This window comes from Trichechus manatus, unplaced genomic scaffold (genome assembly GCF_000243295.1).
Source record: "Trichechus manatus latirostris isolate Lorelei unplaced genomic scaffold, TriManLat1.0 scaffold00017, whole genome shotgun sequence".
NCBI classification, from domain to species: domain Eukaryota; kingdom Metazoa; phylum Chordata; class Mammalia; order Sirenia; family Trichechidae; genus Trichechus; species Trichechus manatus.
Genome location: NW_004443953.1, coordinates 3805545 through 3831174, shown reverse-complemented (window position 1 = coordinate 3831174; position 25630 = coordinate 3805545).

Genomic DNA, 25630 nt, shown 5'->3' with positions numbered 1-25630 from the left:
TGTGGCAGTCTGCTTCCATAAAGTTTACAGCCTTGGAAACCCTATGGGGCAGTTCTTCTCTGTCCTATAGGGTCGCTATAAGTCGGAATTGACTCAAAGGCAATGGGTTTGGTCTGGTTTGGATATATATATTGTTCAAAGCCTCCATTTTCCACTCCTCTCTATGCTTCCCCTTTGATAGTGATTTGATGATTTAAATTTCTCAAAAGACAAACTTGACATTTCAAACTGTTAAATGTTCATAATTAGTTATCATTTCCTTTAAAAAATGTTACCTTATGATCTAAAAGGATTGACTCAACCATTGGGGGCATCAGAATGGGACTATCTATATTAGTTCATCCTATCTAAATCAGTTTGTTGCAATAGTTTCCTGCATTGTCAAAAAAAATGTATTTTTGTCAGACAATTATCATAGGAAGCAATGGGAACACATTTTTTTTTAAGGACATAGATTATTTTTGTGCCAAGCGTTAGCCATGGCATACCTCCATCCATTTTAGGCAAGACTGATTATAACTAAGTTGTGGTCTTTCTGCTTTTTTTTCTGGACACCCTTGTTTAGTAACATGGTGGCTGCCCTAGGTTAAGGCCAGTTGATGTCTTATCTCTCCTTTCTCTTTGTTCTCATCTGCCTATAGTTATACTATAAGCTTCTTGAGGTGAAGCCTATACTCTATCTATCTTTGTGTATGTAGTCACCACCTCATTTCTTGCCATGTAGTAAACCATCAAAGACCAGAGGCTGAATTGCACCCCAAAGATTAGGTTATGGGAGCCTAAGAAGTGTGATTATCCTTTCAGGAAACCTGAGTCTTAATTGATGCAAAGAAGGTCAATTCTTAACACAAGGTTTCCTCTTCAGCTTTCGAACCAGTCAAGCCACCTACACAGTAGCCCAAGATCATAGATTCCTCTAACTTTCATCAACTCAAGCAAACTTAGATAATGCAATGTTGTTCCAGATAATTTAACTGAGATACCAGTATATATTACCGTGTTATTCTTCCTATATGAGATGACACTGAGGAGTCACCATCACCAAGAATACATTTGAAAATTTATTTTTTACCCAGTAGTATGGTGATTCCCCATTGATTTTTGTTATTCACTTTCATTTGAGCCCTCTGGCCATTAAAAAAGAGAAAGCTAAAAGTTTCAGGATTTTCAACTGTACACTTGGAACTTTTTGAAATAAATGTATCTTTTTTACCACTTTATTCACATACTGAGGTGACAAATGACACACACATGGATGCACAGACCTCTGTGATGATATAAAGATCAAATAATATCAAGATGAAACCATAAGAAACTAGAAGTTCATTTCCACAGTTTTACTTACAAAAATCGAAATCTGACTTCAGGAATATTTTATAAAATGGAAGTTTCCATGGTATACTATTACCATAAAAGAAGTTTCTACTGTATAAGTGAAGAACTTACAATGAAAATTAAGCAAAAATATTAAAATAATTTTAGATGGACCAATTACAGTTAAATTTTAAAAATCCTTCCCATGCTTTCACCAGAAGATGGAGAAGAATAAGCAGAAAAAAAAAAAAAAGAAAAAAAAAACTCTGGTGACTACAGGTCTAGGCGCTGAGATTGTCCATGAAGTACAGACCTTAATTACATTCATTTTCAGTTTTTATTAATACTGAAATTGATTTCTCCCTTATTATCTTCTGTAAATAAGATAAAGGAAAAACTGGTTTTGATTTCACAGAAAGATACAGAATGGAGTCAGAGACCTGGATTTGAACTCTGTCCCTATCAACTACTTAAGGCATCTTGGGCAAGTCATTAGTAAAATCATGGAAATAGAATACTCTCCACATTCTCCAATCAATATCTAAATTCTGTGATTCCTTCAGTTAAGAATGTCAAGCATTCCACTTGCAGCTAAATGAGTAAAAAGTGTATTCTATATAGTCCGTCACATGTAAAACCACACAATCTAAATGTTTCTTTTCTGTAGGAATTTTAATTGTATACTCAAGTTGACCTTATGAGAGTGTCACTTTGACAGCATTCCTAGTTTTGAAATACTCATTTTGCACACTTGCTCTTTGAGAAGAAGACTTTTTGGTAAATATTCCTTCCTTTATAGAATGAAAATAGAAACAAAGCCATTACGTAAACATTCATGCAATAATCTGAGTTATCTTGAGTTCATAAAATGTGCAGCATTTCATAATATACAGACTTTTGTAAATTTGCAAATAAAAATGCAAGGACCTATAAAAATTGAATAATACATCCGTCAACATAAAAGAAAATATGAAGAATATATATTAAGCAATGAAAATATTTTTAAGTGGTTATCCCTCAACTTCCTGTCTTCCTAAGACACTAAACTGCTTGACTCTTTATCTAATATTGTAATTTTAACAGTTTGCGAGTGAGTATGCTTTCCTTCTTTCACGGTTTTGTTTTGAAATACGTCTAAAATTTTATTTAATTCCATTAGTTCACATAAAATAGTTTGCCTGGGATCCCCAGATTCGACGGAATAAAATAAATGAACCAGTTCATTTAAAAAAAAAAAAAAAAAAGTTGTATTTTTACTGCTGTAATAAAGCAGACATTTCTTAAAATTTAAATTGGATAAGAGCTATTATCTCGTACACCAAAATAATAAACTTTGTATTTAGTTACCTCTGCTTGAGTAAAGAATAGAAGCAAGCATTCATAGGTTTTACCTTTTCCCTCTCTCTCCCCCTTCTTGCCTGCTTTCTCTTCCTCAGCCCTTCTCTTCACCACACACACAAACCAAAAAAAAGTCTTACAGAGAGCATTCAACTAGTAGCAATTTGTTAATGCAATCATTTACATCATTTCCCCATTTTTTATTTCTCTTTGCCATTGTAAACATTTAATTTAGACCTGTCCTCCAGGTGGCATATAATTTTAAGCATTATAAGATACAGCCACATGGTATTCAAAGATATGCCATTCAGATATTGGTGTGCCCTATCTCCCCATGTGTTAAACTGTAATTGCATAGCTTATAATGACAATGGCATTGAATGTGGACAGATCTTCTTGCAGCAGAGATCACCAAGAAGTCTTAACAGAAATTCCTGCCATAAATTATCACATTAATAATTTGCATTCTCATAAACAAGTCTAAGACCATTTTAAAATTACACACATTACAAACACATACCCTTATGAAAAGGATGCTGATACATTTTACTTTGCTTAGAATTTAACATTAATTAGAATTTTGTTAGAATATACTGCCTTGAACTTATCACTAGCACAATTATGGGCAATAACTGATCAAAGTCAGCATTACTCTTTGGTTTCTCTTTTGTTCAAACAGGATTTATCTTTTCCAATACCTGTTCATACTGTACATACTGAACACTCTATTGTTGTTCAATGGGTAAAAGTATTTACAGAAAAAAATTAAATGATCTTTCAATCAGCTCATAACTTACCTACTATTCTTCTGGCATGGCCACATATGAATATTTGTAGTAATTGTAAGTTTAAATACATAGTTTTGAATGTTCTTCTTAGTCAAGCACTCAAGTTAACTAATTAAAATTTCCAAATTTAGAAAGTCAACAATAAGGTCATTACTCATAGCCCCTACTGACTTTAGACGCAGCTGTCCACATTTACTTAAAACTACTCCTTATCAGTGGATCATTGCTGTATTCCTGCCTCTATTTACACAAGAGAAATAAAGGCTCAGTTTGAGTAAAAGCAAAATAAAAAAAAAATTTAAAAAAAACCCTCCTAACACTGGGGAAGGAGAGATTTTAGGCAATCCTCACTAAACAAATTCCCTAGATAATCACTCAACTTCACTGTTTCTTGTGTAGGCAGAGATTTGCTCATTGAAGGTGAGAAAGCATTCATCCTTTTGCCCCACCAACTTCCACAGCAAGAATGCCAATTTAATTCTTATTCCCCAAAATATACAGTAATACCAGGAAATTTATGTCCACACACTGCATACTTAAAAGGAGTAAGGACCTTTGAGAGTTTCCAAGTGTATTCTGAATACTTGTATCTGTTTAGAACACAAGCTCTATGACTAACGGTCCTATAAAGTGTCATGCTGAAATTCATTCATTTTTATCACTTAAAAAACAAATCATTAATTGTGTGGAGTAATTTTGTTTTTAAGATTTCAATACATGGGGAACGGGGAGTACAAAATGTGGTGTTAAAATTCTCTCTCCCGTGCCCACTAACTCCCTCATCCCCCTTGACCATATATATCCATTCATTGAACACAAGTCCCTATCTTCTCTCAAACCAACTAGAATACTAAAGCGTTAAACATGGTTTCAGGAGAAAGGGCTGCTGCCCTAAGAAAACTACAGAAAGGACTGTCTGGGTGTCAGCTACTACACAGGACAAGAAGCACGGAGATAGTGCAGGCGCCTCTTGGTACAACGTGTTTTGATCCTCCTATATCCCTCTCTTAGACACTAAACCTAAAGAAAAATAAGTGCTTTGGCTTCTTGCAATTTCAAAGAAGATTTTAAAGGACGAGTTTTGTGCTACTCTCTTCCCCTTCAAGAAAAAGCTTCTTATCCTCAAGAGTTGCTGAGCTTTTGATAGTGTTGTTGCTGAAGGAGATTCACCATCCAGTCAGGTGCTGGGTTCTCAGCCAGAAACTAAGACCGATTCCTGAGGAACAGGTAAAGTAGGCGCGTTCCCTGTACACAGCTAAACCGCCTCTAAAAGAATAGAAAGAACCTGAGCGATGTAAATAGCTGTGCGGTTTAAAACAATAACAAAAAGTTTAGTCGCAAAAGGTTTGGCTTTTGTGTTTCTTTTTTTCATGCTTGATCATAACCCAAAAAGCTCAGGCGCAGAGAAACACAAAAAGTAGCTGTAAAGAAACCAGTATCACCGCGTGTCTGTGTCAATTTCCTGATGTGACTGTCAGAAAACCAACGTGTCGAGGGAATGAGGTCAGAATTCAAAATTGAAGGACCATTTGCTCTGGGAAGGAATACAGCGGGACAGGGGGGCTCGCCAGCCGGGCTTTGGAAAAGGAGGAAACGTGGGTCAGGTAAAGACTTTGTGGAGGAGGCTTTGTCAGCTACAGACCAGGTGAAGGGTGGCAGATGGGGCGTTTGCGCGCTGGCAGAAGGTAGAAGTCAGAAGGGGAGGCGCGGGCATGATGAGGGCAGAGACAACCCTGTTTGAGGGAAAGGGAGGGTTGGGGCCATCCCCTGCTGCTGCTAGTGTGGGAATCTGGGAGCTGGAAGATAAGGCAGGACTGCGAGCTGCAGGCAACTGTCCCCGGGAAGAAGAGGGGTTCAGGTTGCCAGCAGGTGGAGTTGAAATCAAACATCCCCTCGGGGACCACTGAGCAGCGCCCTCCCCGAGACCCCCTGCTTGGAGGTTGAGGAATCATAGCAGGTGATTAGGGGTGTCCCCTGAAGCAAAAGACGCCCTCTCCAAGCGAAACCTTGGCGCCCGACGCCCTGCGCTCCCCTGGCTACTCACCGGTCCTTGGGGAAAAGCGCCATCCGGGGCGCGCGCGAGGGTTGCGTGGGGCACGCGGCCGGGAGGGCCGGGCGGCGGCGGCGGCGGCGGCGGCGCTGTCCTAGGAGCAAGACTGGAGCCGAGGAACGCAGAGGTGTAGACAGCGGCGACGGGGGCGCTGGGAGGTGCGGGCAGGGAGGGCGGTGGATCCGGAGTTGCTTCGCCGCGCGCGCTCTCTGCCCATCTCCGGGGCCGCTGAAGCGGCTACTGCTGCTGCCGCTGGAGGGGAGGGAGGCAAGGGGGAGGGGAGGAGGCACGCGGTCGAGAGGGAGGGAAGAGAAGGCTGGATGAGGGTGAGCTAGGGGAAAGGAGGAGACGATCGCCCAGAGTTGGGAGGGGGAGCTAGGCGCGCAAGAGCCCAGCAAAGGTTCCCACCAGAAGAGCTCAGAGAGGAAAAATCAAAGAGGCTCTGGGTCTTTCCCCCGCCCCCCGCCTCTCCTCGTCTCCTAACCCCTTCCCGCTCTTTCCTTGGGCTCTTCCTCCCGCGGCTCAGAATGGGGGTTACCCACGCTCGGCAGCAGCCGCGGTTCAGCACGCTGGTGAGAGTGCTGAGCCCTGAAGCGGCGGCGGCGGGTGCTCTCGGCGCCGCCGGCCTGTGGCACCTGTGCGCGCACACACCGACGCCTGCTCCATTGCAGCGGCTCGCGAGCCTGGATCCGCAGGCTGCCGCACCCCTCATGTTCCCGATAGATTATGATCATGCATGCACATCCGTGACATCTGTGTAGTCCCCCCATTGCTGTCTGCTTCCCTGAGCGTTCTTTGTCACCGGCTGTCCACCCAGAAGGCGCCAGCAGGGAGCTCAATGCAGGCAACCTTCTCCTGCCCCTTGGAGCCGCTTCCTGGGCAGGGCCAGCACTGTTTGAAGCACGGGTCAACCAGGTAAAGAAGTAAAAAATACAAAAATAAAAATCGTTTGACCTTATTGCCTCGAACCATGCTCTAAGAGATTTAGGAACGTTGTTAAGTGTGAAGAGCACAGCTACAGTCCATTACCTTCTGTCTTGGTCCCCTCCTCCCTTCTCCCAACATCCTGAAAAACCAGGGCACGACTTAGCGCGTTTAATCGAAATATTTCTCTATCTTTATATTGCAGAGCTTTTCGTTTTCCCCTGCATTCTCCTAGGGTTGACCCCGCTTCCCTGTGGTGGGTGTTCTTCACTCTATTGGACTGCGAACCCATTACGTATATTCACAAACTACAGATACTGTTTTAGCTCTCGTAGGTGAATCCACGCATTTGGGAAATATAGAAACAAGCGGGACATTATTGACTGATTTCCATGAACCATAGTTTTATTTCATAATCTTCACATGGTAGTTGGGGGTAGGCAGGGAGCAAAGAGATTATGTGTGTAAAAGATATGGCTAGGAAAACAAGTCTGATAAAACTCTCCACAAATAACATAACAGAAAGTGATAAAATTACTCCCTATGAGCGCCTTGGGGAAAAGAGGTTCTGTGTTTGCATGTGTGCATTTACTTGCTTTTTTTTTTTTAATTGAAGTAGTCTTTTAGTTGGTTAAGAATCTTTTTTTTTTAAGTGTAGAGGATTTTATCTTTAGAATAAATTAGGCATTTCATTTTACATAAGTATTATATAACAAATATACTCATTAAAATAGGTGCACTCTCAATTGTAATGCAATAAGATATACTCAAATAATGACGAAAAGCCTCTAGTTCTTCCCATATACATTCACATGAGAAAAAAAAGTGTTGATAAAGTATTACTGCTTGGTCTGGGTATTCTGGGATCGCAATGAGTAGGAATCGATTTGGTTGCAATTGGTAGAGTCTTTCCTGTAGAGTGTATCTGCTAATGAAAATATTTGCTTTCATATATACCTGATGATCTGACTGAGAGAAGCACCACCTCATCAAGAGAACAACAGATATCAAATTCTTCAAACACACCTCACTGAGGTTTAAAAGGCTTGTGTTATTGTCTTCAGATGTTTAGTGCCATACCATGCAAATTCACCAACTACTATTCTTTCAAAGACCATACAAGAAAAGAAAATGATAGGGGAAGGCCTACAGCTCATTGGGCTCTTTAAGTCTCCTCATTGGTGTCTACACTACAAAAGTGAACAGCAGATTTTACAATTGCCAGTGGCTAGCTGGGGAAGGGCAGTTGCTAAGATTGTGTCTCCATTTTCTCATCTCACTTTAGGATATTTCTCATCCCTTCCTTGCTAAGGTAATTCACCTTTGAGAGTTTTTGCTGATTTCTTCATATATTTGATTATGAAGCTGTAATGGCAATATCTGTATAGTCTCATTTCATGGTTGTAAAATGGTAAAGAAAAACAAATGCAAACTAAAATGATTCAAAGCCAAGCAAAGAAAAGAGATGGCATTTAGAGCATAGCAAGGGACACTTCTAACTCCTCACTCCAGGTTTCCTCCCCAGCTATTTGGCCCAGCAGAGGCAAGAACCGGATGTTGAGAGATGGAATGGCATTCCAGTTCTCCTGCTGCAAGACTTGGATTTCAACTCAGGTCTTCTGGCTGGGTGAAAACTTTTCTGTCAGCTCTGCCACAACATTCTCTCCCTTTTATCTTCCTTTCTCTTGTACATCTCTAGTAGTGCTGTACTCTGTTACACAACATGGGAAGCCACAAAAAACATTTTTTTTTTTTAATTTTAAACACTGGCTCCTTGCATTTACTTAGTTGAAAACTAAATTCTTACATTAAAATTTTCTGAAATCAGAAAAAATCAAAACTTTTTTGGACAAATATTGCACAAGCAGCAGACATTGGTTAGCAAAGGAAATATTCATCCCTCTATTTATCCAACACATATTTAATGAGCATCTCCTGTGGTCAGGTACCATGTTAGGACCTGGGGGATATCTCAGTGAACAAAATCAACAATCATGCCTTTGTGAAGCTTAGAATCTAATTATTCTGTCAAAGTGCTTTATCACTAATAAAGATGGATGGTGATAATTATGATAAATTTGAAGCCCAAAGAAGAAATATTTAATAATTAATTTAGCCATTAGCAAGATTGGGGTAAAGGAATGCAGATTACTAGGCTCTGCTTTCCTCATTGCCGTCGTGTGGATTCCAACTCATAGTGAACGTATAGGTCAGAGTAGAACTGCTCCATAGGGTTTCCAAGGCTGTAATCTTTACAGAAGCAGACTGCCACATCTTTCCCCAGTGGTGCAGCTGGTGAGTTCCAACTGCCACCTTTTGGTTACCAGCCAAATCCTTTACCACTACACCACCAGGGCTCCTTAGGCTTTGCTTTAATCAATTCTTGCAAGAATTGTTAAGGAAAAAGGAGAAAGAGTGGTTAGGGAAAAAGGTAACATTTGTCGTAGTAAAAAGTTACAATGAAGATTATTTAAACCAGTGGAAATTTTGGTATTAACTTTTGAAAATAAACACTTAATTGTTTTGTAGTGAGAAATAAAGAATAATAATGTCTTTGAGGTTTTAGAAGCTTCTGAAAATCATGTATGATGCTTAGGAACGCTGGTGGAGCACTGGGTATGCTTCTGCTGCTAACTGAAAGGTTGGCAGTTGGAACCCACCAGCCACTCCTCGGGAAAAAGATGTGACAATCTGCTTCTGTAAAGATGTAAAGCCTTGGAAACACTAAGTTCTTCTCTGTCTTATAGAGCTGCTACAAGTCAACCCTACAACAATGGGTTTTTATATGATGCTTATGATTAGTACTGCTGAGTACATGGACAGAATCTGGTATAAAGATGGTGGCAAAACCCAGCATCTTTCCCTTTCTTCTCGTGAAGAACATACCAAAGCAACAGGTGAATCAGCAAAATAAAAAAACACGTTAAAAAATCCTGCAGATTTCATTTTCAGCAGAATAAGGAGATAGATATTCTGCAGTTTCCAAAATGCATATATGAGATGCCACCACTGCTAAGATCAACCCTAAGTGGCAGAAGAGGAATTAAGGAGAAGAGCAGAGTGGAGTCAAACAAAACCAAACCCAAACCCATTGCAGTGGAGTGGATTCTGACTCACAGCGACCCTATAGGTCAGAGTAGAACTGCCTCATAGGATTTCCAAGGCTGTAATCCTTTCGGAAGCAGGTTGTCACATCTTTCTCCCTGCAGAGCAATTGGCAGGTTCTAACCACCAACCTTTCGGAACCCAAGAAAACACCAATAAAATACACTTACTAAAAGTGAGAGTTACACTCTGAAGTGCAAAAGCTATTTCTCTTGGTTACAACAATGAATTCAGGAACTAGAATTGGACAATACCTACACAAGAAGGAGACAACGGATAAACACAGCAAGTGTAGACAGAATTCAGTTGTGACTAATCTCACAAAACTCAAGAAAAATATGCCTCCTGAAGGCAAATTGCTCATCTTTGCTTGCAAAATCTATTATTTATTGTTTGCAACAATATGAGAACGAGAGTGAATAGGGCTGATGACAAATGCCCTCTTGGATATGTCTTGTTGGAAGTAATGGAGGACTACAGAAAGATTACTGAGCCCTGGTGGCGCTGTGGTTAAGCGCTTGGCTGCTAACTGAGGGGTAGACGGTTCAAACCCACAAGTCATTCAGTGGGAAAAAGATGTGGCAGTCTGCTCTCATAAAGATTATATAGCCTTGGAAGCCCTATGTGGCAGTTTTATTCTATCCTATAGAATCGACTAGACAGCAATGGGTACACAAAGATTAAATAGGGAGACAATATTTGTAAAAAACAATCTGTAGCAGCAGAGAAAGACAGACCCTTTGGGTAGTAAATCCCAGAAGGCTATTTTCCTGTCTCTTTTTCTCAGGAAAATTTCACTCAATTATAAGAAAAGAAGTGATGCAGAATCAATACAAAAATAACATAACAGTTGACATATAAAGGAGCAACAAAACATACCAATGGTTGAAGAACACACTCCATAAATAACAATGTTGCCATGACCAAGTTGAAAAATGTATCCTAATATTCTGCTATGAATTTTCAAAAGAGCATGAATAAGGAATTGCTTCTATGAATGAAAGCCACATGGCACAAATGCTAGAACTTGGGGAGAGCCCTTGAGACAATAGGAGCTGATGACACATAGCTGACAAAACTCAGGAAAGAACTGGAAGAAAAAGAAAAAAAAAAAACCCATTCCAAATCAAAAAAGAAAATGGAAGAATTACAAGGTGAAATAGACACCGAAGTAAATACAGTAAGGGAAGAAAGGGCAGAAATGAGAAAATGGAAATAAAGAGAGAAACAGGGTTAGAGAGAAAACAATAGATGCAGAAGATAAGCAGTGGTAATCCAACACACACATAATTAGAGACCTTGAAGAAGAATATTAAAGCAATGGTAAAAATAAATTACCATTAAAGAAAGGACCATTATTGAAAGGAGATTTGAACTTTCATTTAGAAAGGGCACAATGAGTATTAGAGATAATTGCGCCAGAATCATCAACATCAAGAAATATCCTAGTACTGTAACTAAAATTTAAATATAAAAAATAATCTTTTGGGTATTCAGGAAAAAAAAAATAGTAACTTATAAAGGAAAATATTGAGACTGGCCTTGGAATTCTTCTCTATAACATTCAACAGCAGAATAGAATCATTCAATTAGCAGTGGTGCAAAGACCATAAGATAACAAAGAAAATAAATCTTGAGTTAAGTTTTTTTTCTCTTTAACCAAACAGTACTTCAAGTATGTAGATCACAAAGAAAACTATAATTAATTCCAAAAAGTATAAATAATAGAAAACCTTCTCTAACCAAAATGGTAAAACTAGTAATTATTAACAAGCTCAATAAACAAAAATATCTTCAACCCGGGAATTTAAAAGCAAAGCAAAACAACAACCAAAAACCTCTTTTTTAACTAACAAATAAAACCGGAACACAAAATCTAAATGAAATTATTTGTATAGATCACCAATAAGGAAAAGACTACATATCAAAAGGGAGCTCTGAGGAAAATTCATAGCCTTCAAAATTTATATGTGTAAAAAAGAAAACGGAAACAAAATTATGAATACAGTCCAAAATGTTAGAAAAATAACAATAAATAAAAGGAAAATGGAAAGAATGAATTGATCAAGATAAAAGCAAAATTTAATCAAGCAGAAAACAATGGCAATGTTTTAATTTTTAAGCTGTTGATAAGCAGTTTCTAAACCAGCCTTCCATTCTCTGCTTTGAGCTGCTCAGATTGGGACTTCTCTGCCAACCACATTTTTCCTTGTCTGCTGACTTCTGATAGGCGCTGCCATTGGGGCAACTTAAAGAAAACTGCAAGGCTGGAAGAGAATGAAAGATTTGCTTTTTCCCCTTGGATTTTTTAGTGTCTCTGCTGTAATACTTCATCTTTGCAGTGGTGGTTGTTTCCAGTAGCAGCAGGTGCTTACACGTTGGAGTTTTTGCCTACTCCCAGACCAGCCTCTTGGCAGCGGCTCAGGGAGTAGCAGCAATGGCAGCTAGCCTCAATCCTCAGAGGTCCTGAGTACCATTTCTGCAGAATTTCTACTCTGAGCTCCTCATGTCTCAGTACGAGCCAGGCAGTACCTCTAGATGTGGGTCCCAGCTCTACACAGCCACTCTTCCTAGCTTGTAAATTTTAATTCTAACCGCTTCACTTCGTTCCCCGGCCCTAGGGGGTGCTAGAGGCTCCTACACTTACAAGACCTCAGTGATAGCTCAGTGTCCCCTGTTGGCCTTTTCAGCTTTCTAATACCTGATTCACAATCTAGGAGCTGGTTCTTTGGCAAACAACAAGAAAACCAAACCACTACCTCACAAAATCTTGAAAAATAGGTAGAAAACACAAAATACAAAATGAGAAATCATAAAAACACATATTTAAAAGAATCATAAGGACCACTTTTCTCATATTATGCAAACACAATTGAAAACCTAGATGAAATAGATAATGTTCTTCAAAAGTACAATTTGTCATAACTAATCTATGAAGAAAGAGAAACATCAGTAGATCTATCTCTGTGGAAAAAAAGAGGAAAATTTCCAAAGAGCTACCTCCCAATAGAAGCTCTGTTGGCACAGCGGTTAAGAGCTTGCCTGCTAACCAAAAGGTCAGCAGTTTGAATCCACCAGCTGCTCTTTGGAAACCCTTTGGGGCAGTTCTACTCTGTCCTATAGGGTCCCTGTGAGTTGGAACCAACTTGACAGCACCTAACAACAACAGCACCTCCCAATAAAAGTGCCAAGCCCAGATGGTTTCATAGCTAATGCCTGTGTTATTTTTTATGTTCAGATTATCAAAAAATAAGAAAAATTTCCCTAATTCTTCTCAAGAAATAAATTTATTCTTGTTAGAAAAACCTGATAGATTGCACACCCATACACATATGCACTCCAGAATAATTTCACTGGGGAACATCAGTGTAAAATCCTAGTTCAAACATTTACCAATGAAACAGGAGTAGCACATTAAAAGAATAATTACCAAGAGTGTGTTTTTTTTAGAAATGCAAGGATGTTTCTGTATTATAAAATCTATTGATATACTTCATCACTTAACTCATCTGTAAAATGGAAATAAATTATCAGTACCCACTTTATGGAATTTTTTCACAATGATTAAGTTAATTATTGCATACAAAATTTCAGTACCTGGTGAGTTGTTAGCCCTTCGTAAGTGGTATCTTGATCAGCTTAAATGTTGTATTTATCAGCTTTCATAAGATGTGAAAAAATAACTGTGCCAGTGATAGTAATATTAATCTTGTTTTCATTTTCTTGAATAATAAACTTCTTGTGTTGATTTATTAATGTTGTGTTCTCATCTTTTGTCCTTTCTTCTCAGGGTTTTCATTTTTTTTTTTTTGAAGTGTTCTATTCTTCTTTGTTGTTATTAAAATTCCTCTTATAAGCATTAAAATCAATTTGCAAAATCAGAGTGTACTGTAGACCAACTATTCTTTTTAAAATTTGTAAGTAATGTATGAGCTCAATTTTTTTTTTTTTTTTTACATTAAAACAAATTTTTATTGATCCAGACACTGTTCTAAGTAGTGGGTGTTAAGTAATGAAAATACAAACAAAAATATATGCCCTCATCGATAGTAATACTAGTGGACTGGACACAAAGATGACAATTATGTTATAATAAATAGTTATATGTTGTTGTTAGGTGCCAGTCTAGTCAATTTTCAGATTTTCAACTCACAGCCACCGCATGTGACAGAGTAGAACTACCCTTTAGGGTTTTCTTGGTTGTAGTCTTTACCGGAACAGATCAACAGGTCTTTTCTCTGTGGAGCAGCTGGGTGGGTTCAAACTGCCAACATTTGGTTAGCAGCCCAGTGCCACCAGGGCTCCTCAGATTATATGCTGGGAAGTAATACAGTAATTGCTTTCTGATGCAATAGTTTTTCATGGAACTCTTTAATGCAGAAATTTACACCTGGAGTCCATTCACTTGTAAATTGTGTGTGGCACATCTATACTGGTACTCACAGCCTACTCTTTTTAATATAACAATATAGCTAAAATAGCCTTTTCTAGCTACTTCCTATCTGTTTACCTCTTTGTTGTTGTTGTAAGGTGCCCTTCAGTAGATAGTCTACTCGTGGTAACCCCATGTGACAAAGTAGAACTGCCCTATAGGATTTTCTAGACTGTAATCTTTATGGAAGTTGTAAACGATTTCATTTTATTTGGATCCACAATCAACGCCCATGGAAGCAGGGGTCAAAAAATCAAACAATGCATTCATTGCATTAGGCAAATCTGCTGCAAAAGATCTCTTTAAAGTGATCTTAATTTTAAATTTAAGACATCACTTTAAGGACTAAGGTACGACTGACCCAAGCCGTGGTTTTTTCGATTACCTCATATGCATGTGAAAGCTGGACAATGAACAAAGAAGACCGAAGAAGAACTGATGCCTTTGAGCTATGGTGCTGGCCAAGAATATTGAATATACCATGGACTGCCAGAAAGACTAATCAATCTTTCTTGCAAGAAGTGCAGCCAGAATGCTCCTTAGAAGCAAGGATGGCAAGACTTGCTCTCACATATTTTGGACATGTTGTCAGGAGGGACCAGTCCCTGGAGAAGGACATCACGCTTGGTAAATTAGAAGGTCAGTGAAAAATACGAAGATCCTCAAAGAGATGGATTGACACAGTGACTGCAACAATGGGCTCAAGTATAATAACGATTGTGAAGATGGCACAGTACCGAGCATTGTTTTGTTCAGTTGAACATAGAGTCTCTATGAGTTGGAACTGACTCGACGGCACCTAACAACAGCAATCTTTATGGAGTCAAAATCCACTTGACAGCAACAAGGTGGTGGTGGTGAATCTTTATGGAAGTGGCTCTCGAGGTCTTTCTCCCTCAGAGCCACTGGATTGGTTCAAATCAACAACCTTTCCGTTAGCAGTCAAGTGCTTAACCTTTTTATACCACCATACTTCTTCGTCTCCCCAGAAATATATACTTACATATGAAATCTCCCTATCTATGGCATGAGGATGCATGAATATTTTACATAAATTTAATTGTATACTATGCATATGATTCTACAAAGTTTTTACTCAAAAATACCTATATAGATCTAAATTTCATTTCATTTAACTGCTGTATAGTATTTCATCATATGAAGTAATCACATTTTTTTAGCCATTGCCCTTTTAGTGTTTATTTAGATTTTATAACATGTCATTATTAAAATTGATACTGCAACACACCCTTCTTAATGTCTTCTTATGCGCATGAACATAAGATCTTCTAAAGTATATTCATACAAGTGGAATTACTGGAATAGATTTTCCAATTTTAAAAAGTGGAATTGTTCTCTAAAGAGCTGAAAGTTCTTTTATTAAAAAAAAAAAAAGACCATTATGTTGCTTTATGGGCTTTACCATTTCCCCACATTCTGACCAATCTGAAAACCTGTTAAGTTTAGAAAAAAAGTCTTCTCATTTTTGTTTTAATTTGTATGTTCCTCATCACTAGTGAGGTCAATTACGTGTTTAACAATCATTTGATTTTTCCTCTTCTGTGATTTCCCAATTAATATTCTTTGCCTAATATTTTATCATGTTATTTGATTTTAAAAAATTTTAGGAGTTCTTCATATATTTGTACACCAATATTTGTTTTCTGTATTGCAAGTTCCTTTTTTCAGTCTATTGCTCAAATTTTAGTTTGGTTCATTTGTTTATTGTGTGCTTTATGGAACAGAGTGTAGCCTCTATAAGGATCAGGACAATTTAGTTTTTTTTTTCTTTGATATACGACTAGAATTTATTTATTCTCCTTTCATACAGAAATCCTTAGTTTGCTGTATTTCAACTTACCCTTGGCTTTAAAATTCTTGCTTTTCATGAGTTGTTCGAGAAGGTCTTTCTTTATACAAGGGCATAGATATCTTTCTGTAATTTATTCTATTAGTTTTTTTCTTCATATTTTAGTCTATCATTTTAAATTGATTTTCTTTAAATTTTTCACATATATATCTTTCATACAAATGAAATGATAGTTTGTGTATTGTATCACATAGCATCCTATTTTTTTAATATCTGTGTTTGTATATCGTCTTAGTTACCTAGTGCTGCCGTAACAAAAAATACTACAAGTGAGTGGCTTCAAAGAACAGAAATTTATTTTCTCACAGTTCAGGAAGCTAGAAGTTCAAATTCAAGGTGTGGCTCTAGTAGCAGCCAACAATCCTTGATGTTTCTGGGCTTATAGATGCATCTGCCCTGTGTTTGTGTCTCTACATGACATCTTCTCTGTACGTGTGTCTCTATGTCTGTTCTGCCCTTTGTATAACTCAGAAGTGATTGGGGTTATGACCCTCTTTACTCTGGCATAATGTCATTAATTTAACAAAAGAAAAACACTATTTTCAAAATGGATCACATCCACAGATACAGAGGCCAAGACTTCAGTTCTGGGGGACACAATTCAATCTACAACAGATATTTTTACACGGTTTCTACTCCATATGAATATTAGCATTAGCATGTCAATTTCCTTGAATAATCCTGTTGTGTTTGCATTAAATGTATGGATTATTTGAGAAAAAATGACATATTTTAGTATTAATTCTTCCAATCCATAAACTAATTATTTAAATATTTTATATTCTTCTTGTAGAATTTATAGTTTCTATGCACATTTTTGTTAGATTTTCCTTTTGTTTATTCTTATAAAATTGTGGAAGTTATTTTTTCTATTCATTTTCTAATGTGTTATTGTTTGTGCATGACAAAACTATTTATCTTTAAACTTTGATTTTGCTTGTAGAATTTGGAAGTATTTTACTATTTATAAGCAGTTCAGTGGTTGGTTCTCATCAGTTCTTTTTCATAGCTTGTATTTTCTTCAACTAATGATTGTTTTTCCCTCTTTTCTAATCTTCCAGTCTTTACATAGCCTTCCCACCTTTGCTTTACCGATTCGACTTTGGCATTTAATTCAGTCTTGAGTAGCAATTCTGCCTTGTTACTGATATTAATAGGATTTTTTCCAGTTTTTCACCATTTTGTTAGATAATTGGGTGAGCATCATGTAAATGTCCCTTATCAAGGTAAGGTGACTTTCCCCTGTTTCTAGAGTTTTTATAATAAATGTATACGTTATCACATGCCATATACACTTTGAAAATATAGGGTTTTATCTTTAATTCATAGTATGATTCAAATTGATAGATATATGCTTGTATATGCTTGTATTCCTGGGATAAATTACTCTAACTCACCATTCTTTGATTAAACAATCTTTCTTCAAGATTGTTTCAACCATCTGGGTCTCTTGCATTTTGTATTAGTTTTAGGATAATCTTGTCAACTTTTTTTTTACAAAAAAAAAAGCCAACTAGGATTTTGATAAGAATTGCATTGACTTTGTAGGTCAATTTGGGGACTATTGCCACATTCACAATATTGAGTTTTTCAATTCATCCACATGGGTGTATTCTCATTTATTTGGATCTTCAATATCTTTTAACAACATTTTGTAATTTTCAGTATACAAGCCTTGCACTTCTTTCTAAAAATTTATCCCTAAGTATTTTATTCTTTTTGATGCTAGTATAGATGAAACAGAATTCTTAATTTCATTTTTGAATTGTTCATTTCTAGTGTATAGAATACAATTCAGCTATCTATATTAATCCTGTACACTGAAAATTGGCTGAAATTGTTTATTTCTAGCAATTTCTTAGTGGATTCCTTAGGAATGTCTATACAAGATAGTGTCATCTGAAAAGAGAGATAATTATACTTCTTTCTTTCCAATCTAGATGTCTTTTATTTCATTTCCTTGCCTAATTGTCCTGATAAGAACCCCCAGAACAATGTTGAATAAAAGTAGTAAGAGTAAACATATTTGTTTTGTTCCTGATCTCATGGAAAAAATATTCAGTCTTTCATATTAAGTATACTGTTAGCTGTGTACTTTTTCTAAAAACTCTTTATCAAGCTGATGAAGTTCCCTTTTATTTCTAGTTTGTTGAGTGTTTTTATCAGAAAGAGTGTTGGATTTTGTTAAATGCTTTTGCTGTGTCTATTGAAATGGCGATGTGGTTTTTGTCCTTTATTCTTTATATTGGATTGATTGAATTTTTAATGTTAAATCAACCTTGAATTTGTGGGATAAATCCTGTTTAGTCATGGTATATAATTTGTTTTGTATGTAACCTGCATTCAGTTTGCTAATGCTTTGTTGAGGATTTTTATATCTATATTCACAAGAAATGATGATCTGCATTTTTTTTCCTCTTGTGATTTTTTTTCTGATTTTAGTAATATGAGTTTCTGGCAGGTGGTTTGTAACTCTGCCTTAACCTTCACTTCCTGCTTGCATAGAGCTTCAAGATCAGCTAGAGGTGAAACATAAGGGCTTTTTCAGGTCTTTCCTGGGCATGTTCTTGTATGGGTGTTGTCTTAGTCATCTAGTGCTGCTATAACAGAAATACCACAAGTATTTAACAAAAAGAAAGCTTTAACAAAGAGAAATTTATTTCTTCACAGTAAAGTAGGTTAAAAGTCCAAATTCAGGGTATTAGCTCCAGGGGAAGGCGTTCTCTCTCTGTTGGCCTTCTCATCAATGTTTCCCCAGACTAGGAGCTTCTCTGCGTAGGAACCCTGGGTTCAAAGGATGCGCTTTGCTCCTGACACTGCTTTCTTGGCGGTATGAGGTCCTCCTGACTCTCTGCTCACTTCTCTCTTTTATATCTCAAGACAGTGGTTTAGGACACAATCCAATCTTGTAGACTAAGTCCTGCTTTACTAACAAACAACTGCCGCCCATCTTCCCTTATTAACATCATAGAAGCAGAATTTGCAACATATAGGAAAATCACACAATATCGGGAATCAAAGCCCAGTCAAATGGCTACACACATTTTTGGCGGGACATAACTCAATCCATGACAGGTGTCCTTCTAGAGCCCCAGTAATATGTCAAAAATTTTTCAAAGCTCCTCGAGAACATCTCATTCCCCAGAACTCTTTTCTATTTATTTTTGTCCAGGCTCTTGTTTGACCCAATTGTGTTGATACTTCAGGCAGCTCTAATGTTGAACAATTGACACTGGTTGCTTTTAACAAACATTGTAGTGGGAAAAGTAGGACTTTAGATATTACTTGAAAAATAAAGTAGGACTTTTCCTACTGAGTGTACTTGGAGTCAGGTTAAATAAGTAACAGGAAAAGCCCTGTGATTGGGGATCTTCCAGGTAGCTGCCAGACAGGTTAAGCAGTGAAAATTCTCTGAGTATGAGATTCTTTGTGAAACTCCATACCGAGTCTGCCCCTGCCAGTATGAATTTTAGGATAATCTTATCCTGCTAGGCCAGTGACTTTCCAAGCTATCGTGTTTTCAAGGCTACTGGTGTTCAAGGCTACTGTGAAGCTGGGAATAGGGAGATGGGATCAGGACAAACTAAAATTCTACAAAACGCATGGTTCTTACCAAGAGTCAGCATTTTCTTTTTTAATAACTGCTCCTCAGATTTTTACAAGTCTTCAACTAAATTCCAAAGTTTTGAAAAAGTTGATTTTAACAATTTGTGACTGTATTCTCATTGAATTTATGGAAGAACTGATTTTCAGTGGCCCTTACTCTTCCCTACTAGAAATTCTGCCCTCCTCCCAGGCCCCTTCTCCTTATATTGCACAAGTCAAACCAAATCTCATGCCACATTTAATGCCAAGGGCACAGAGAAGTTCAATCTTCATTTCTCAGAAGGATATTTGGATTTATTTGGTGAGCGGCTATAATTTATATCACCTACTATAGCCAAAGTGTTAGATATTACTTGAAAAGTCAGTTGATACTATTACACTTCAAATTGTTTTGTCATGATAACTCTGATCAATATTTTCATGTCTTATAATCAAATTTGTTTTAAAATTTTGTTTCTGATCAGTAAACAATTTCTAGTTTCTATTCAATAGCCAGCAAACATTTCTACTTTTAAAGGTTTTTATGTATAATTAGCTATAAGTATTAAAATTAGACTATAATCATTAAAATGACCTATTAAAATAGATTTTTATGATTCCACTTGTTTACTTATTTTGGACATCTCTTATACCATCAGAAGGGCAGTTAAGTTTGAGTCTTGTCTGGTATTATACAGAGAATGGGCTGTGTGTATTATAATAGTGCACTTACTTATGCATTCTTGAAAGCAGTCCTTGATTAAAAAATCTGTAAGACTACAATCCTTTTAACAATGGCAACATAACATATACATATGTTCAAATATATGCACAGAGAATAGGAAAGGAGCTTCTAATATTTGAAGAAACATAATAAAATCTGTCTGAAAATTAATGTGTTGGTGAACTTAAAAATAAGAATTAATGTATGTAATAGATTTGGATATGTTGCTTCTGAATACAGTTTATAGTTAGATAAATAGATATTTGATTAAATATTTGCAGAATCCTTGAAGCACCTTCATCAAGTCTGGGCATTCCAAAGAATACAATTGGGAGTCCTAGGCCATTTTTCTGGGAAAGTCCTCAAAGTGAACAGATAGCCATAGGTGTAAATGTGGGAACACCAGAAAGGCATGTAGGGAGATGATGACTTCATATTGATTATAATTTGAAATTGATAACAAAAAATATAGTTTGGGTTTTTGATAATATAAAATGGCAAATTCACAGAGGAAATTTTTTTTTCAATAAATAAATCCCTCTATAATCAGAGAAATATCACTATAAAATAAAAATACGTACAAATTGAAGAATATACAATAAAATCAAATTAGATTATCTGCAACGCTCCTTCAAAATTATGAATATTTGTTTTAAGTATCCTACATTAAATGAAGCGTAAGTCTAACTTAAATCTGTATTTAGTAGAATTTTTAAGTAGCTGAAGTTCATAAGATGTGTGAAAGCAGAACACAGGCAGAATAAATTATTTCACTCTCTGGGATATGGGGAAGTGACTACTTTAGCAAGGAACTCTAAAGCTGCTTGAGGCTGGCAATGGTGATAAGGGTGGAAGGATTATAAAATGATTTGGGGAAAATTGTTAGGCCTAGCTGACAAACTCATTGTATGTTAAAACAAATACTTGGCCAACTTCACTTGAGACGTGCCAGACCTTAACTATTATAACAATGATACAACAACACAATAACAACTCTTATCATTTACTGAGTTTCTTTCGTATTACCAGCACTCTGCTAAACATTTACTATTATTTTCTTTAGTCCTACCAGAATTCAATGAAGTTAGTGTTGGAGAGTAATTCTTGTCCTTCACTTGACAATTTTCTCTAAAGCTGAGTGGACTTATGTCACTCTTTCCAGGAAAGAACAGTATGGAGAGAAAATGGCTGGTCTTACTTTCATCTTGCCCTTTAATAACAGTATTTCTCAGTGGTGAGACTAGGGGAAGAACTCAACACATGGAGTTTTGGCCCTTTCTGGAGCAGCCTACTTGCACACGAAACACACTTTTTCTCTCTTGTCCTGTATGGAAAATCCTAAACTGTCCAACTGCTTTACATGAATGAGAGGAAAGTAATAGAGAGCCTTATTTTAACTTTAGAATCTAATCAGTGTTTTCCAGTCTCGATTTACCATCATGGAAATGGATATTCTGAAATCTAACATCCCTCTGGGTATATCTTTTATTTGAATCAAAACTGAAGAGTGGGTATAAGAATCTACATTTTAGAGTTGGAAAAATTTAGGCTCAGAGAGATTAAATCATGCTCTGAAGTCATGTAAGTAATGGTGAATTAGTGTTTAAAATCCAAATTACTCTTAATTTATTGCTTTCATGTGCCTTGTTTTATAATTTATTTTATTTTTGTTGTTATTGTTAGGAATATACACAGCAAAACATACACCAACTCGACAATTTCTCATGTAAAATTCAGGGACATTGATTACATTCTTCAAGTTGTGCAACCATTCTCACTCTCCTTTTCTGAATTGTTCCTCATATTCTTTTTATAATCTCTCCACTCTTACCTCTCACTGACCAATCCTACTGGAGAGAAAATTGGGGAACTTGAACTGTATAATATAGGCCTATTTATAATTTTACTGTAAAATTGCCTTTTCAGGGCATGTTGTAAAAACAATGGCCAGGTTAAAGAAGAGTTACAAGAACATGGTGCCATTTGTGCAGATGATGAACATGTAAGAAGTTTAGTTAATTTGGGGGCACTTGGATTTTTTGTTTCAATATGCTAGTAGAAAAGAATACATAAACTATGTTTAGACTTGACTGGTTGGTCTTCAAGAGAGAAACTGAATCTTATAGTATTGAGTCATATTTGCATTTAGGTAATTTGCAAGATTACCAGTTGCAGTTCTTTCCAGTGGCTAAAGAGAGACTCACCTCAAAACACTGAGTTGTATTTGCATTAAGATAATTTGCAAAAATACCAGCTGCTGCTCTTTCTAGTTGTTGAAGAGAGACAAGACACTTACCTGGAATTTCAACACTCATTCCTCCTTAGTCTCACCCCATGGGAATCAACCTGCTGTCTCCCCACAGCAGAGTCTCCAGGAACCAGAGAAGATGGCATCTGGCCAAAGCTTGAGGTAGCAGACATTTCGGTTTGTAAGACATAAGAAGGGATTGGGATTCTGGTATCCCTTAGGGATGGATACTGTGTGTTTGACTCAAGGAAGGGGACAAAGATCTTGGACGATGAGGACAAAGTTGGGGATGGGACAGAAAAGAGAGCATTGGAAGAAACGGAGGAAATTAGCATAGCAAGGGTATTGATTAATAAATAAATGATGGAGAATAACTTCATGTAAATTTAATTTTGCAATTTTCTTATCCATTTATAGAACCATTACAAATATGGCAATCTACTTTCCTCTCTTCCTCTTACCTAACTAGGGAGTTAATGAGACCCTTTTGCCCTGGGGATAGTGGAAGAGGAATACTGGTCGCACACCGGTTCCCTGTTCTGTGTTTAGAAATGTATTCATCACAACAACAGTAACAGAAGATGACGTTTACTGAGTACTTAAATCTGCAAAACTCTAAGTAAAGCTTTAAGTATTTTGTCCTATTTGGTCCTTGTAAGAATCATATGAGATAACTACTATTATTATGCCCAATTTATAGATGAGGAAATTGAGGTAAGGTTGAATAACACATCTAAGGTCATGTAACTGGTAAGCTGTGTGGAGCCAGGATTTGAAGTCAGGCAGCCTGATCCAAATCCTTATACTATTAACTCTTACACTTCCTCTATAGGAAAAAAAATCATGGGGAGAAATTATGGGTGTTTGTTCTTGTAACCCTCACACTCTTGGGTTCCTCATAGAAAGTTCTGGGCTGGAGGCAAGTTATTTTAAAATTAAAGTGGGGCATGGCCTCTTATTACCACCACTAACTGAGGGCAAGAACTCTACATTCTTTCTTTTCTGGGATCCTGTGTGTCCCAAATCCAGAGTGAGAAAGAGTTCAGAAACATTAGTGATACAGATTTTTTAAAAAGCAATCTCAGTAAGGGGAGCTCAAAATTGATTTGTTTTGATTTAGAAAAAAATAAAGCATTGTGGCATTTATGCAACACCAGCTATTCATATCGTTTACTTATTACTAAAGGGCATGTTAGAATGGAACATCTCCACTGTCTACACATTGAGGATTTGCTCTGACTTGTGAGACCTAAGAGAGCGATTACATTATAGTAGATGACAATTTTCAGTCCTTTCTCTCTGCACCATACTGGCAGAGCATCTTGACTTCTTTACTAAAAATGCATTTAAATTCCAGTGGATTCTGGTAATTAGAAGTATATGAGAAGCAAATCAGAGAAAAAAGTGACTATCTGCAGCATGATCATCTGAATTGCCCTGGACAGGCCCTTGCATCAATTTTTTTTGAATCAAGAAAAGACATCATTTACTTTAGTAGCTATTTATCACTGCATAACAAATTACCTTAAAGTTTAGAGGCTTAGAACAGCAAACATTTATTATTTCACAATTCTGTGGTTCTTCGTCCTCTGGCTCAGGGTCTTTAATAAGGCTACAGTCAAGATACTTACTGGTCGGAATTATAGCCATCTCAAGGATTGACTGGGTGAGAAATCTTCCAAACATACTCACATGGCTGTTGGAAGTTCTCAGTTTCCTGCCACTTGGGCTTCTCCACAGCACTAATCACAGAAGCTTGCTTCCTCTGGAGGGAGGGATCCAACAGAGAGCAAGACACAGAGTCACAAGTTGGAGGTTACTGTTTTTTTGTAACCTAATCTCTGAGCTGACATCTTACTACTTTTGCTGTATTTTATTTGTTAAGAGCAAGTCAGTAGGTCCAGCCAAGACTCTAGGGAAGGGTTCACATAAAGGCATAAATACCAGGAGGTAAAGATCATCAGGAGTCATGTTACAGGAAGCTTACCATAGTGCTTAGAGTGATGGCAGAGGAGTGTTTGTGGAGGTAGGAGGAAAGTGGAGAAGTTTCAAAAAGAACTCTAAGAAAGAACAAAAGTGGAATTTCAGCAAGTTCAATCCCGAGAACTTGTTTGGATTTGGTTGAATGAATGTAACTTTAGTGTTATTGGGTCAGAGTAGTTTACTACACTTAGGAGTAACTCTGAGAATATTTGGGGTGGTGTTTGGGTGTTTGCAACACAGGGGATGTCCAAGCACTCACAGGTTTTATTTCTTTGAGATCAATTTGTGCTAAGGAACAAACCCTTTCTCATATGGTTAGTTCTCCTTCTCGCTGAGTTTTCTTCAGGAGGGTATGGATTAGAAAGAGAGGCTTGACAAAGTTACCTCAAAGAAAACTATTGGAATTCGACAGACCATGGTGAAGCATTTAATATCCTGAAATCTGGCTAGGTTTGTTAGCTACCTCTTTACTTAAAAGTAAATATTTTCAGACTGCATCTGTATAAAAGGCTACCAGTAGGGCTATGGTGCTTAAATGGGATATACAAAACCAAAAAAAAAACCCAAAAAACCCATACTCATTGCCATGGAGTTGATTCCGAGTCATAGTGACCCTCTAGGTATTGAAAAAAAGACAAGAGTATTAATTTGTCTGTTTGTCCTACAGTCCCATAGAGTCATAGGTGAAGGTAAGCCCCACAAAATTACATGGTGCAGGCACAAAACAGATTCTCTTGGGGAAATTTACAACCAGAGGGGCAGTAACATGAGGCATGCCATCACTCCATGTTCTTATCTTCCCATGAAAAATTATGGATCGGTGAAAGTATAACTGGAAAGTGCAAAGGATGTGTATTCAGGGACAAATATTCTATGAGACCACTACTATAAAAACTCATGAAATGGTTTATACACAAAATGAAACAATCTTTGATGGTTACGAGGGAGGGGTGGGATGGGAGTGAAAAACACTAAATAGACAATAGATAAGTGGTAACTTTGGTGCAGGGTAAGACAGTACACAATACTGGGGAAGCCAGCACAGCTTGACCAAGGCAAGGTCATGGAAGCTCCATAGACACGTTCAAACTCCTTGAGGGACGAAATTACTGGGTACCTCAAAGAAAACTATTAGAATTAGGCCATAGTGAAGCATTTAATATTCTGAAGTCTGGCTAAGTTTGTTAGCTACCTCTTAAAAGTAAACATTTTTTTACTGTGGGGACTATGGTCTTGGGGAACATCTAGCTAGATTGGCATAACATAGTT